At 48.3% G+C, this 13,988-nt stretch overlaps 1 pseudogene; it reads left to right on the plus strand.

Annotated features, from left to right (window-relative positions):
* The first annotated feature begins 7,556 nt into the window (after positions 1 to 7,556).
* LOC147973438 (uncharacterized) lies at positions 7,557 to 12,760 on the plus strand (annotated as a pseudogene).
* The last annotated feature ends 1,228 nt before the right edge of the window (positions 12,761 to 13,988 follow it).

Genomic DNA, 13,988 nt, shown 5'->3' on the forward strand with positions numbered 1-13,988 from the left:
CATTCAATGCTCCAACTATGAAGTGGTACAAGATGAGGCCGATGAGTTTGCAATGAAGGAAGATGAAGAACCTCGTGAGCTTTATCGGAGAGTCACCAAACTCGCGGTCTCACTACGAGATCAGAGGAGCAAGGACACGGATGACAATTGGATCAAGCGCAAATTCCTCAAGACAATGATGCCCTACCACAAGGCCATGTCCTCCGTCATCCGCCAAAGACCGGACTTCCACACTTTGACCTCAAGCGAGGTGTTGGATGAGTTTGTGGCCATGAACATTTTGGACAAGACCGCCGACAATGCGGTGCTCCGTTCTCAACGGGGAAAGAAGCCTAACCTTGCTTTGAAGGACAAGCTCATCGTGGAAGAAGAAGAAGAAGAGGAAGAGGAGGAGAGCAACCCCGAAGATACAAAGTATGCATATCATGAACACATGGCACTTGCTTCAAGGCAATTTTGGAGCAAGAAAAACTCGAGGAACAACTTTAGCAAAAACACCTCGAGTGGCACGAGGGGCAAGCAATGTGTAAGGACTTGTTACAATTGTGTCAACGTGAGTCATTTCGTTGCGGAATGCCCGTATGAGAAGAGGGAAGACAATGGTGGCAAACTCATCCGAAAGGACAAGGCCAAGTCGTTCCACAACAAGAACAACTTCACCAAGAAGACTCCTCCCAAGGCCTTGGTTGTGCAAGAAGAGTACAATGAGGATGATGACGATGATGAAGATGATGAGTCGGTTGCCATGGCCTCCGTCGCCATTGCCACAACGTCACGAGTGTCTCTCTTCGACTCACCTAACGAGAGCATCAACGCCAAGTGCCTCATGGCGAAAGCCACCAACAAGGTAACCTCCAACATCAAAACTACCATCATTAATCATCCTTCCCCATCGGAGAGCATTAATGAAGTTGAGGGAGCTAATGTGGAGGCTAACGAGTTTGAGGCCTTTATGGGCAAACTCAAGGGAAAATCCAAGAAGCACTTTGTTGCTCTCTTGGAACAACTTGGTGAGGCAAATGACATGATCGAGGCTCACGAAGACACCATCTCAAAGATGGAAGGGCATAGTCGTGACTATGCCGATGAGATTTCGGATCTTTCAAATGCTCTTGAGGAAGAGCGTGGTCTTCGTTTGGCTCTTGAGGAGTCATACAACGTTGATCATGCTAAGTTAGAGAAATATTATGATCATGGCCTCGTTGTTTCTCGTGTGCTAAATTCCGAGAAGGCCAAACTCGGAGTTGATCTTGCTAGACTCAAAGAGGAGTTTGATATACTTGACAAGGCCCACAAGGCCTTGAAGGGTATTCACGCTAGTCTCAAGGAGTCTCATGATCAACTCCAAGTGAAGCTAACTAAGGAGAAAGCAACTTTTCCTCATATGGTTTTAATTGATAATGCAAATGCTACTAACCCGTATTGTGAGCATATACATCTTGTTGAGGAAAATGCTAAGTTGAAGTAGCAACTTGAGAGAGGCCTTGCGACTTGCATACAAGGCAAGAAGAACCTCAATGATCTCTTGATCAACCAAAAGGGAGGTGTGGCGAAGGAAGGGGTTGGGTACGTCCCCAACTCCAAAAACAAGAAGAAGAATGACCAGACCAAACGTCCTCCTCCACTCATGCAAACCTTTGTGAGGGCGGGAGAAAGTGTCCCCGAGGAGAAGAAGAAGAACGAAGTCAAGAAGGGCAATGTCACCTCACCCAACAAAGCCGGCGACTTTAATCCTTCTTATGTGTTGTGCCGTGCTAGTGATGGGCATGTTTATGCCAAATTTTTTGGTTCTCTTCATGAGCACATTGAATGGTCTATTTGGGTTCCTAAGACCCTTGTTACTAACATCAAAGGACCCATTACAAAATGGGTACCTAAAACCAAGCATTGATCTCTTGTAGGTGTTTGCTTCCGGTGGTGGATCATGGTTGCTCGATAGCGGAGCTACAAATCATATGACCGGAAGCAAGGACTTGGTGGTGGACGTGCACAAGGTTCCATCTATGCCCACCAATGTCGAGTGGGGTGACGCCTCATCTTCTAAGGTATTGGGACTTGGCAAGGTGGTCATCTCTCATGATCTCACGATCGAGAAGGTCATGCTTGTTGAGTCTCTTGCATACAATTTACTTTCCGTTCGTCAACTTGCAATCATGGGCTTTGCCACTTTCTTTGATATCGATACCGTGGCCCTCTTGTGGAGCAAGACTCTTAAAGTAGCCTTTGTTGGGCATGTCGAGAACGGTCTATATGTGATTAACTATTCGGAGCGACCCACTAAGACCGCGACATGCCTAATGGCTAAAGTTGATGTGGGATGGCTTTGGCATCGCCGTTTAGCCCATGTCAATATGAGATCTTTGCAAAGTCTCCTTAAGGGGGACCATGTCCGTGGACTAACGAATGTTAGTTTTGCTAAAGATCGTGCTTGCAGTGCCTGTATCGAAGGAAAGCTACATGAGAAGGCTCACCCTCCCACGACTATCATTTATTCAAAGAGGCCTTTGGAGCTCCTTCACATGGATCTCTTTGGGCCTCCATCCTTCGATAGTCTTGGAGGTAGAAAGTATTGCTTGGTGATTGTGGATGACTACTCAAGGTACACGTGGGTGTATTTCTTCAAGAGGAAGAGCGAGACCCAACAAACCGTCATTGACTTTGCCAATGAAGCACAACGGCAACACAATGCAAAGATCTTGACAATTAGAAGTGACAACGGCACCGAGTTCAAGAACTACACCTTGGATGAATTTCTTAGTGATGAGGGAATCAAGCATCAATATTCCGCACCATACACCCCTCAACAAAACGGTGTTGCGGAGAGGAAGAACCGGACGTTGATGGATGCGGCAAGGACCATGATGGCGGAGTTCAAGTCTCCGTACAACTTTGGGCCGAAGCCATCAACACCGCGTGTCATGCATCAAATCGGCTCTACCTCCGCAAGGGCTTGAACAAGACTCCTTATGAGATACTCACCGGTAACAAGCCCAACCTCAAGTACTTTTGGGTATTCGGGTGTAAGTGTTTCATTCTCAAGAAAGGTGTTCGGTTGTCTAAATTTGAGGCTAGAGCTTATGAGGGCATATTTGTTGGTTATGCTACAAACTCTCATGCTTACCGTGTCCTCAATAAATCCACGGGACTCATTGAGGAGACGTGTAACGTGGAGTTTGATGAGAATAACGGCTCCCAAGTGGAGCAAAGTGGCACTTGTGATGTAGGTGATGAAATTCCTCCTCAAGCCATAAGAAGAATGGGTGTTGGTTTCATCCTACCCATTGAGGAACCCCTTGTGGCCGAAGGAGAAGGACAATGCTCCACTCAAGTGGAGCCATCACCAACCCAAGGCCCACACGCTTCCGAAGAACAAAGTGAAGGCCCTCAACCTCATGAACAAGACCTAGGGCAAGATCATACTCAAGACGGTGTTGACACACCAAGTGATGCCCAAGGTCAAGTTTCTCACCCGAGCAAGTTCAAGACCAAGAACAAGTTCATGACGACGCTCAAGATGATCAAGTAACCGCTCCTCAACTCACCAACGAGGAGGAATTAGAGCGTCGTGCCGCCAAAGTTGCTTCCAAGCTCTCCACCAAGGATCATCTCATGACGAACGTGCTTGGAAGCTTAAGAAAGGGGGTAAGCACTCGTAGACAATTAGCAAATTATTGTGAGCATCACGCGTTTGTCTCTTGTGTGGAACCTCACAAGGTCTATGAGGCGCTCGAAGATCCGGATTGGCTCAATGCCATGCATGAAGAACTCAACAACTTCGAGCGCAACAAAGTGTGGAGATTGGTGCCAAGGCCAACGGGGAACCACAATGTCATTGGAACCAAGTGGATATTCAAGAACAAGCAAGATGCCCATGGAATTATCATTCACAACAAGGCTCGTTTGGTAGCACAAGGCTACTCCCAAGTCGAGGGTATCGACTACGGTGAAACCTTTGCTCCCGTTGCTCGTCTTGAATCCATTCGCATGTTGATTGCATATGCTTCTCATCATAACTTTAAGCTACATCAAATGGATGTGAAGAGTGCTTTTCTTAATGGTCCCATTAATGAATTGGTGTACGTCAAGAAACCCCCCGGGTTCGAGGATCCCTACTTTCCCGATCATGTGTATCAACTCGATAAGGCACTCTATGGCCTTAAACAAGCCCCACGTGCGTGGTATGACCACCTTACCGAGTTGTTACAAGACCGTGGGTTTGAAGTTGGGATAATCGACCCCACTCTTTTTACTAAGAAGGTCAAAGGGGAGTTGTTTGTGTGCCAATTATATGTTGATGATATTATCTTTGGTTCTCCTAACAAAGCTTTCAATGAGGAATTTGCCGCTCTCATGACCTCAAAGTTCGAGATGTCCTCCATGGGGGAGTTGAAGTTCTTTCTAGGGTTTGAAGTAAAGAAAAGAAGAGAAGGAACCTTCATCAATCAATCCAAATACACTCAAGACATGCTCAAGAGATTCAAGCTAAGTGACGTCAAGCCGGCTTCCACCCCAATGCCCACCAAGTGTCAACTTGATTTAGATCCCAATGGTAAAGTGGTGGATCAAAAGGTATACTGTTCCATGATTGGATCCTTGCTTTACCTTTGTGCATCTAGACCGGACATCATGTTGAGTGTGGGAATTTGTGCACGGTTTCAAGCCGCACCTAAGGAAAGTCACTATGTGGCCGTCAAACGAATCTTTCGATATTTGGCTCATACCCAAACTTTGGCTTATGGTACCCAAGAGGATCAAACTTCAAGCTTGTAGGGTACTCGGATTCCGATTGGGTGGGAGACAAAGTGGATAGGAAGTCCACTTCCGGAGGATGCCAATTCCTTGGTTGCTTGTTGGTAAGTTGATCTTCCAAAAAGCAAAGTTGTGTGTCTCTCTCGTCCACCGAAGCGGAATATGTTGCGGTCGGTAGTTGTTGTGCACAACTCTTATGGATGAGGCAAACTTTAAAGGATTACGGTGTCACTTGTGACAAAGTGCCTCTTTGGTGTGACAATGAAAGTGCCATCAAGATTTCTCTCAACCCGGTGCAACACTTCAAGACGAAGCATATTTAGATTCGGTATCACTTCATCCGGGATCACATTAGGCGAGGAGAGATCGAGCTCAACTATGTCAACACTCATGACAACCTTGAAGATATTTTCACGAAGCCCTTGGATGAAGCAAGATTTCGCGAGTTAAGGCATGAGCTAAATATCATTGATTCGAGCAATGTTGCTTGAACCCGTGCACACCCTACCACGCTCAATTTGTTGTCTAGTTTATGTGTAGGCATGGACATAGGGGGAGTGTTGTTCTCTCAACGAACTCTCCCTCCCCCCCATTATGCATAAATTGATCAAGTCTTTCACTTTAGCCATCGTTGATGGCACGTGTGCTCAAAAGACGAGTTTTGATCATGGGCCCAAGGTTAAAATCTTCGCGGCGCCATTTCTCTTGACTCAAACATAGGTGGCTTCGGCCACCGCCCTCTCTTGGCCTCTTGCTGGTGTGTTCTTTTGCTTTTCGTCGCGGGTTTTCTGTTTTTTTTTTAGCTAAGCCATATAGTCTAGCTGCCGCGGTGTGCTGGGCGGTACTGCCGCTGCTGGCGAGCGGTACTACCGCTGATAAGCGGTACTACTGCTGGTGATGGAAGGTACTACCGTGCTAAGCGGTACTACCGCCACACCAGTGCGGAACTACCGCTTATGAGCGGTACTACCGCTCCCCAGCGCGGTACTACCGCTGCGGGGCGGGGCCAGGGGTTTTTATCGGGGCAGGGGAAGGTTTCTTCTCCCCCATACCCATTCGCTCGCCCCCTCGTGCCTCTCCCTCTCTCCAGCACCGTTCCGCCGCGGAAGGGCTCCGGTGGATCTCCTCCTCCGGGGCGTTCCTCTCCATTTCCTTCGGTGGAGTCAATCCCCACCTCGTCCTCTTGCCATGGATGCCGGTATTGCCCACGTTCCTTCTCTCTTTTGTTCTTGCTTTTAGATCTTGTGCTTAGGGGCAATGGTGGTTGCATCTCTAGATTTTTGGCTAAATCTAGGCTTGAGTTGGTTGGAGAAGGCAACTAGATCACCTAGATTGATGTTTGGTGGGAATATTTTTGAATTTGGTAGGCCGGTAGTGCCGGATCTGTCCACGGTAGTAGGAAACCACTGTTTCACCGCCTCGCGCTTTGAAACTACTGTGTATTCGCCTCAAGCCGTACTACCGCTCCCTTTGGAGCGGTACTACCGCTTGGCATAGGGCGGTACTACCGCTCCCTTTGGGGCGGTACTACCGCTTAGGGCGGTACTACCGCGGGCTGGTCACGGTACTACCGCTGCATGCCAATTTCCATCATTCTCCTACCTTCCCTTGATCTTCTGTTGTGTTTGTTGGCTTATGCTCGTTTCTTCTGGTTGTTTTGCCTCCTTTTGTGTTTGGCTCCAGGTGATGACATTTCCGAGCAGCAAGGTCGCCGTATCAACCCCGGGCGTGCCACCTCCAAGCGCTATCGGACCTCAGAGCCTGCCGGTGGTTCCTCGAGCACCCAACCGCCTCCAGCAAGTGCTTCTGCAACTATTCCTCCACCTCCTCAGCAATCGAAGCGAGCCGCCAACAAGCCAAAAGGGAAGGCTGTGATTGAGATGACCAGCAAGGAGTTTTGGGAGAAGCGTCGCCGCAACCCCTATACTGTGGACCAAGAACCCACTTTGGCCAACCGTCCGTTCTGGAACCGTTTTCAGTTTGCCATCTACTTTGATGTGATCAAGGCCAAGAAGAATCTCTATGTTGATGTTCGCTCCATTGACACCGATGCTATGGAGAAGGATCCAGAGTACTTTGGAGAAGCCTTTCAGATGTGCACTCAGCTGAACATTCTTAGGATCATGCAGTTCAACAAGGATTTCGATGCGGATTTGTTGGCTCAATTCTATGCCACCGTCCATCTTGGAACAGATAGCGACAGGACTCTGACTTGGATGACCAATGGCAAGCGGCTTTCTGTCAAGTGGGGGGCGTTCATGGAGTTACTTGATGTGGTGGATAACGGGCTTGAGACTCCTGTCGGTTTCCGTCCTCACCGCCATGTTACTTCCACCCACAAGCAAGCCCTTTGGCCCTACTGCACTGTGAAGGTTCACCCTGTCACTGAGAAGAAGACCTACGAGTTGTGTCTGTATCTGGACATTCTTCATCGCATATTCCGTGAGACTCTCTTCCCTCGCATTGGGAATCTGGATTAGGTTCACTCCTACCTCGTGGACATGCTCCTTTTCTGTCAGCATGAGAAGGAAGCAAACACTGGAGAGAGCCTGGATATCTCTCATGTCATGTGGTCTGAACTTGTATCTGCCGTGTCTGAGCGCAAATGTCCTATCTATGGTCCCTTCATCATGAGGCTCATTGAGAGGGCCTGGGCACAGACCTATCCCAGAGTGCTGCTAGAAACTGGAGAGTTGGTGTCACATGAGATCAAGCGCCTTAGGAAGAAGGACAACTGGTCAGCGCCTCACACAGGTGGTCCTTCTGCTACTGCTGCCACGGGGGGCCTGTCTGCTGCTGCTGCTGCCATGGGAACTGAGGGTGAGGCTGCTCCTGATGCCCCCGATGAGGACGTTAGCCACTCCAGTGCAGAACCATCTTGGGCCCAGAAGCTCAAGCGTAAGATGAAGAAGCTCTTCTGCATGGAGTCCCATGGTCAGTACATGACTCATGTGGCGGAGAAGAATGCCAGGACGCGCCACAAGGAGATCATGCGTCAGTTGGGAGCCACGGTTGTCAGTGGGTCTGAGGGACAGATCACTGAAGAGGAGGACTGGATTCATCAGAACTGTCACTGGACCGACTCCGATGCCGAGCACTTTTCAACCCACGATGAAGATGCAGAGATGTGATGTTCAGGACCTTCCTCGCCCATCACCTGGAGTCGTAGTGTCCCTCTCTACCCTTTTGGTGTCTCAATGCCAAAGGGGGAGAGAGTTTAGGGATTTGTGTTTGCGAGTGTGTCTTTGTGTCGTTCGTTTGCTTTCTCGTTGTTGGTTTTGTTTGGTTTTGTGCTTGTGAGACCTAAGTTCCAGACATATGGTGTAAGACATGTGCTACCTTTGTTATCTTATCTATGTGTTATGCACTCGGTATCTTATAGCTTGCATGCTCTTCCTATCATATATGTTGTTCTCATACATCTTGCTTAGGTTGTTGGTCTCTAAAATATAGGGGGAGCCGTGATCCTAGTATGTGTGCCGTGCAGTCCAAAGCACTTATCTAGTGTGCACAACATCTAGGGGGAGCCTGTCTATTTTTTAGAGGTGTGGGTTCTCTTGCATTCTATGTCATTACTCTTTTCTGTGCAAATCCCGTGCTGTCATCAATCCACCAAAAAGGGGGAGATTGTAAGGGCATATTTATCCCTATGGTGTTTTGGTGATTGATGACAATGCATTTGCGGACTAATCGGGTGCTTTGAGTTCTTTCAGATATTCATCCTTCGGCACGAAACGATTATTTCCCCTCGGCGCTCTACTCAAGACGGTGTAGCTTCCTTCGTGACTTTGTTGGTGGACTAAGTTTCATAGTAGTCACCGTACTATCAAGAGGGGATCTGCTTCGGTATGGTTTGGGTGGAATCAACACGTACACGTTCTTCTCACACCCACCGTTTCTTTCCGTCTCTCTGGAGCTTCTCTTTTCTCCCCTTTGTATCTTTTCCTGGACCTAGTGGTAGTACTGCGGGCCACAGCGGTAGTACCGCTGAGGCTCACTAAGCGGCAGTACCGCTCCTCGGAGCGTTAGTACTGCTTTATGGCCTCAGCTGCAGTACCGCTGCGGCTCCGTGCTCCTACCGCCTCGACTCGAGTGCGCATTTTCTCGTGTCGGGTTTTACGGCACTAGCTGCAGTATAGCGGTAGTACGGCTGAAGCTCGGTAAGCGGTAGTACCGCTCCTCGGAGCGGTAGTACCGCTGGTTGGCCTCAGCCGCAGTACCGTTGTGGCTCCGTGTTCCTACCGCCTCGACTCGAGTGCGCATTTTCTTGTGTTGGGTTTTACGGTACTATCTGCGGTAGTAGTGGCGGTAGTGCTGCTTGTGAGCGGTAGTACCGCCCTGCCTCCGCGGTAGTACCGCTCTGGGTCCCAGCCCCAGCCCCTTCTCTTCTAGCGCGGCAGTACCGCTGAGGGGGAGCGGTAGTACCACTTAGGAGCGGTAGTACCGCCCTGCCCCCGCGGTAGTACCGCTCTCTGCGGGGCTGAGTGGGGGGTAACGGGTGGATTGTTCCCCCCACTATAAAAGGGTGTCTTCTTCCCCCCTTTGACCTACCTCTTCCACCATTAAAGCCCCATTATTGCTCCAAGCTCCATTTTTGCCCGATCTCACTCCCTAGCCAACCAAACTTGTTGATTTGCTCGGGAATGGTTGAGAAGGTCCCGATCTACACTTCCACCGTGAGATTTTTGATTCCCCCACTCATCCTTAGCGGATCTTATTACTCTTGGGTGTGTGAGCACCCTAGACGGTTGAGGTCACCTCGGAGCCATATTCCATTGTGGTGAAGCTTCGTGGTCTTGTTGGGAGCCTCCGATTAAGTTGTGGAGTTTGCCCCAACCTTGCTTGTAAAGGTTCGGTCGCCACCTTCAAGGGCACCAATAGTGGAATCATGGCATCTCGCATTGTGTGAGGGCGTGAGGAGAATACGGTGGCCCTAGTGGCTTCTTGGGGAGCATTGTGCCTCCACACCGCTCCAACGGAGACGTACTTCCCCTCAAAAGGAAGGAACTTCGGTAACACATCCTCGTCTTCACCGGATCGACTCTTGGTTATCTCTTACCTTTACTTGTGCAAACTCTTTAGTGTTTGTTCCCTTGCTTGCTTGTGTGCTTGTTGTTGTTGCATCATATAGTTTGTTCACCTAGTTGCACATCTAGACAACCTACTTTGATGCAAAGTTTAATTTGGTAAAGAAAAGCTAAAAATTGGTAGTTGCCTATTCACCCCCCCCCTCTAGTCAACCATATCGATCCTTTCAGTGTTGCTTAATGGCTTGCTTACTCAAAGTGCTTAGTGATATGCTCCAAAGCCCTCAACTATTTTCTCATATCCACATATGTCCAAAACCAAAAGTCAAACTCGGCCCCACCAAAACTTTCTATCCGGCACCACCGAGTTCTCTTGACATAGCCATTGTCAAAAACCCTAATCAATTCGGTCTCTCCGTTGGGATCTTGGTCTCACCGAGATGGGCTTGCAAACTCTCTGTTGCCTATTGCATTAATTTCGGTCTCATCGAAATATGAAATCGGTCCCACCGAGTTTGCTTGGCCAACTCTCGGTTTTGCTTATTACCCAAATCGGTCCAACCGAGATAAGGCTTTGCCCTAACCCTAGCACATCGATCCCACCAAGTTGATCATGTCGGTCCCACCAAAAATCCTAACGTTCACATTTTGAACTAAATCGATCTGACCGAGTTATATGATTCAGTCCCACCGAGTTTGGTGATTTATGTGTAACGATTAGATTTTGTGTGGAGGCTATATATATCCCTCCACCCACTCTTCATTCGCAAAGAGAGCCATTAGAATATGCCTACACTTACAACATAGTTTTTCTGAGAGAGAACCACCTACACTTGTGTTGAGGTCAAGATATTCCAATCCAACCACATAAATCTTGATCTCTAGCATTCCTCAAGTTGCTTTTCACTCAAATCATTTTTCTACCAAATCAAATTTTATGAGAGAGAGTTGAGTGTTGAGAAGACTATCACTTGAAACACAAGAGCAAGGAGTTCATCATCAACACACCATCTATTATCTTTTGGAGAGTGGTATCTCCTAGATTGGTTAGGTGTCACTTGGGAGCCTCCGTCAAGATTGTGGAGTTGAACCAATGAGTTTGTACGGGCAAGGAGATCGCCTACTTCGTGAAGATCTACCCTAGTGAGGCAAATCCTACGGGCGATGGCCATGGTGGCATAAACAAGGTTGCTTCTTCGTGGACCCTTCATGGGTGGTGCCCTCCGTGGACTCGCGCAACCGTTACCCTTCGTGGGTTGAAGTCTCCATCAATGTGGATGTACGATAGCATCACCTATCGGAACCACGCCAAAAATCTCCGTGTTTCCAATTGCGTTTGCACACTCCAATTCCATCCCTTTACATTCTTGCAACTTGCATGATTTACTTTCCGCTGCTCATATACTCTTGTCATGCTTGATTGATATGTATTGTGAATGTTTAAACCTGTGCCAAAACTTCACTTCAACTTAAAGAAATTAAAAACTGCAACTTTTCTTGCTAAGAGTCTATTCACCCCCCTCTAGACACCTCTTCTCGATCCTTTCACCAGGCCGCTTCCAACATTTGGCCCAACCCAAGAAGAACATGCCCCAACCCTAAGAGCATCTCCAACAGACGCCAAATATTAGCGCCGTGCTAAAAAATTCACAAGTTTAGTGTGTGCGGAGTTGAACACAACACTCCAGCGGACGCTGCATAATAGAGCATGCTGTAAAAAGTGTTCAGCGCGCCGGACGAAACTGAATCGCAAGCCGTATATTTAGCGTGTGAGCTCCAGTGCGCTGAACTTCTCACGCACGTGAAAAGTGCCCCGTGCGCCCGCAGCCGCCGTTGGCCTCCTCGTGTGCGCCCGCCGTCGTCCTCCTCACGTGCGTCCGTCACCGGCCTCCTCACATGCGCAGCCACGGCCACGACGGCGGGGGCGGGGACGAGCCCAGGCGCGGGCGTGGCCACGGCCACGGCGGGGCGGGGCGTGGGCGCGGCCACGGCCACGGCTCAGGTCGGAGTGCGCCTCCGCCTCGCCAGCCACAGCGTGCGGTGCGTTCAGCTCTGCTATTACATCTTGGAGGACATCTTGGTGGTGGACGCCCCTCGCCTGGAGAGGCTCTTGCAGTGGAGTTGGGTCAAGATTGGCCATGCACCCAACCTGTGTGCTATTGGGTACCTTGAGCTAGGAGACCATGCCTTGGAGATTGGCAACACCCTATCAAGGTCATTACATTGTACATTTGCATTTGGATACCTTCAGCCAGTAGTTAGTTCATATATATGTATACAGTTGTCTTGTCAATAACAACGTATGCCAGCCAAAATATGATCTTCATCTTCCACATTTGCATTGCAGGCTGGGACTAAGATGAGCACCAGCACCCTTGTCCCGAGTGTCCAGAACTTGGCCTTGGAACTCACATTCCAAGTCCGCAATGACCTAAAGAAGGTGCATAGCTTCCTCTGATGTTTTCCCAACGTCGAGACGCTCCATATCAAGGTATCCAAAGATCAGTTTACATTGCCACTATCTATGTACACAGTGTGGCTTAGCTAGACTAAATGTTTATGATCCAATTTTGTTGCAGTCCGAAAAGGCTCGCGGGGAGTCTACTGGCAAGGTCGGTCTCAAGTTTTGGCTCGAGGGTGGTCCCATTACGTGTATCCGGCAGCACTTGAAGAAGATAATTTTCCGTGACTTCCGAGGGTCGACAAATGAAACTGCTTTCCTCAAGTTCATCGCTGAGAATGCTCGGTGGCTGGAGAATATGGTTATTGTGGTGTCCGATTGGTTGTTGTCTTCGGGAGTTGATGCGCGTGCTATACTGAAGCATCTGACTTGTGCAAAATGGGCCAGCGGAGCTTGTAAGTTTCAAGTTTTCAAGAGCGTACTCAGGGAAGGGGAGCGTCCGGTTTATGGGGTCCGACAAGCTTCTGCGGTTTTGCCATCCGACCCTTTTGACAAGACCTACTATCGTGAACCACTGTTGTAAGGTTAATACTTAGTAGTACTATTCCTCTTGTAGAAGACTTCTGGGCGCTGCCAGGTACTTAGACCTGATTGTTATCATAGTCGGCAGCTGCAGTTCATGTCATTTCTCTAGCAAGTTAATGCCATGATGTTACATCACAAAACTTGTGATAAATATGTACCAGTAGGTGTTCCTTGGGATGTTAGCTTTGTCTTTACCTTATTACTCTTTTTGCTGCTCTTATACCTGAATCCTGATTATCTAGAATGGCCGTTCTGATCCGTTGAGCAGCAAATCAGTTATGTTATCCAGCCATTGAAGTTGGTTTGATCTGTGGACATCTGGTCCTGTTCCGAATCTAGGAGTTAGAACCTGGTAGGTACAATCCTCTGAATTCCTTTGGAATTTCTCCAATTTCATACAAGGCCTCTAGATTTGGGTATCTAGGGCTTGAACCAATTAATTGAAGAGGGTTTTTTAACATGCTCCCTCTTACCTCCCCTTTTCACATGAGAGGTAAGAGTATAAAATAGATCCAAGCCTCTTAATTGAATGTTAACATTGGTCCTTCTTACCTCCCATATGAAAAAGAGGGGGTAAGAGGGAGCATGTTAAAATTGCTTTGAGTTGAATTAAGAATTATGCTGAAACTCTTATGCTGTTACCATTTTACATGAAAAAGGTAGGGGTTATTGTATTCCAATGAGGTACTTGTATGGTTTTTACATGAAGAAGGTACTCCCTCCGTTCCAAAATGCTTATCGTAGTTTTAGTTCAAATTTGAACTAAAACAAACTACGCCAAGTATTTTCTGGAACGAAGGGAGTAGCAGTTATCTAGGCTCGTGTGCCTCCAATATTTGCCCAGCTTTGTCATTGTTTTGGTAGATTGCCATGAAACGCCACCTTTCCCGAGGCGCATCCTCAAATTACATAGGTTTGTTGATCGATCCAACTACATTACTTGGTTCTCTTGTTCTTTGTCAGTGAAATGTTGGGGAACGTAGCAGAATTTTAAAATTTTCTACGCATCACCAAGATCAATCTATGGAGTCATCTAGCAATGAGGGAGAGAGGAGTGCATCTACATACCCTTGTAGATCACGAGCAGAAGCGTTCAAGAGAACGGGGTTGATGGAGTCGTACTCGACGTGATCCAAATCACCGAAGATCCTAGTGCCAAACGGACGACACCTCCGCGTTCAACACACGTACGGAGCGAGAACGTCTCCCGCGCCTTGATCCAGTAA

Source organism: Triticum urartu, chromosome 5A (assembly GCF_056163025.1).
Source record: "Triticum urartu cultivar PI428250 chromosome 5A, HENAU_Tu73, whole genome shotgun sequence".
Classification (NCBI taxonomy): domain Eukaryota; kingdom Viridiplantae; phylum Streptophyta; class Magnoliopsida; order Poales; family Poaceae; genus Triticum; species Triticum urartu.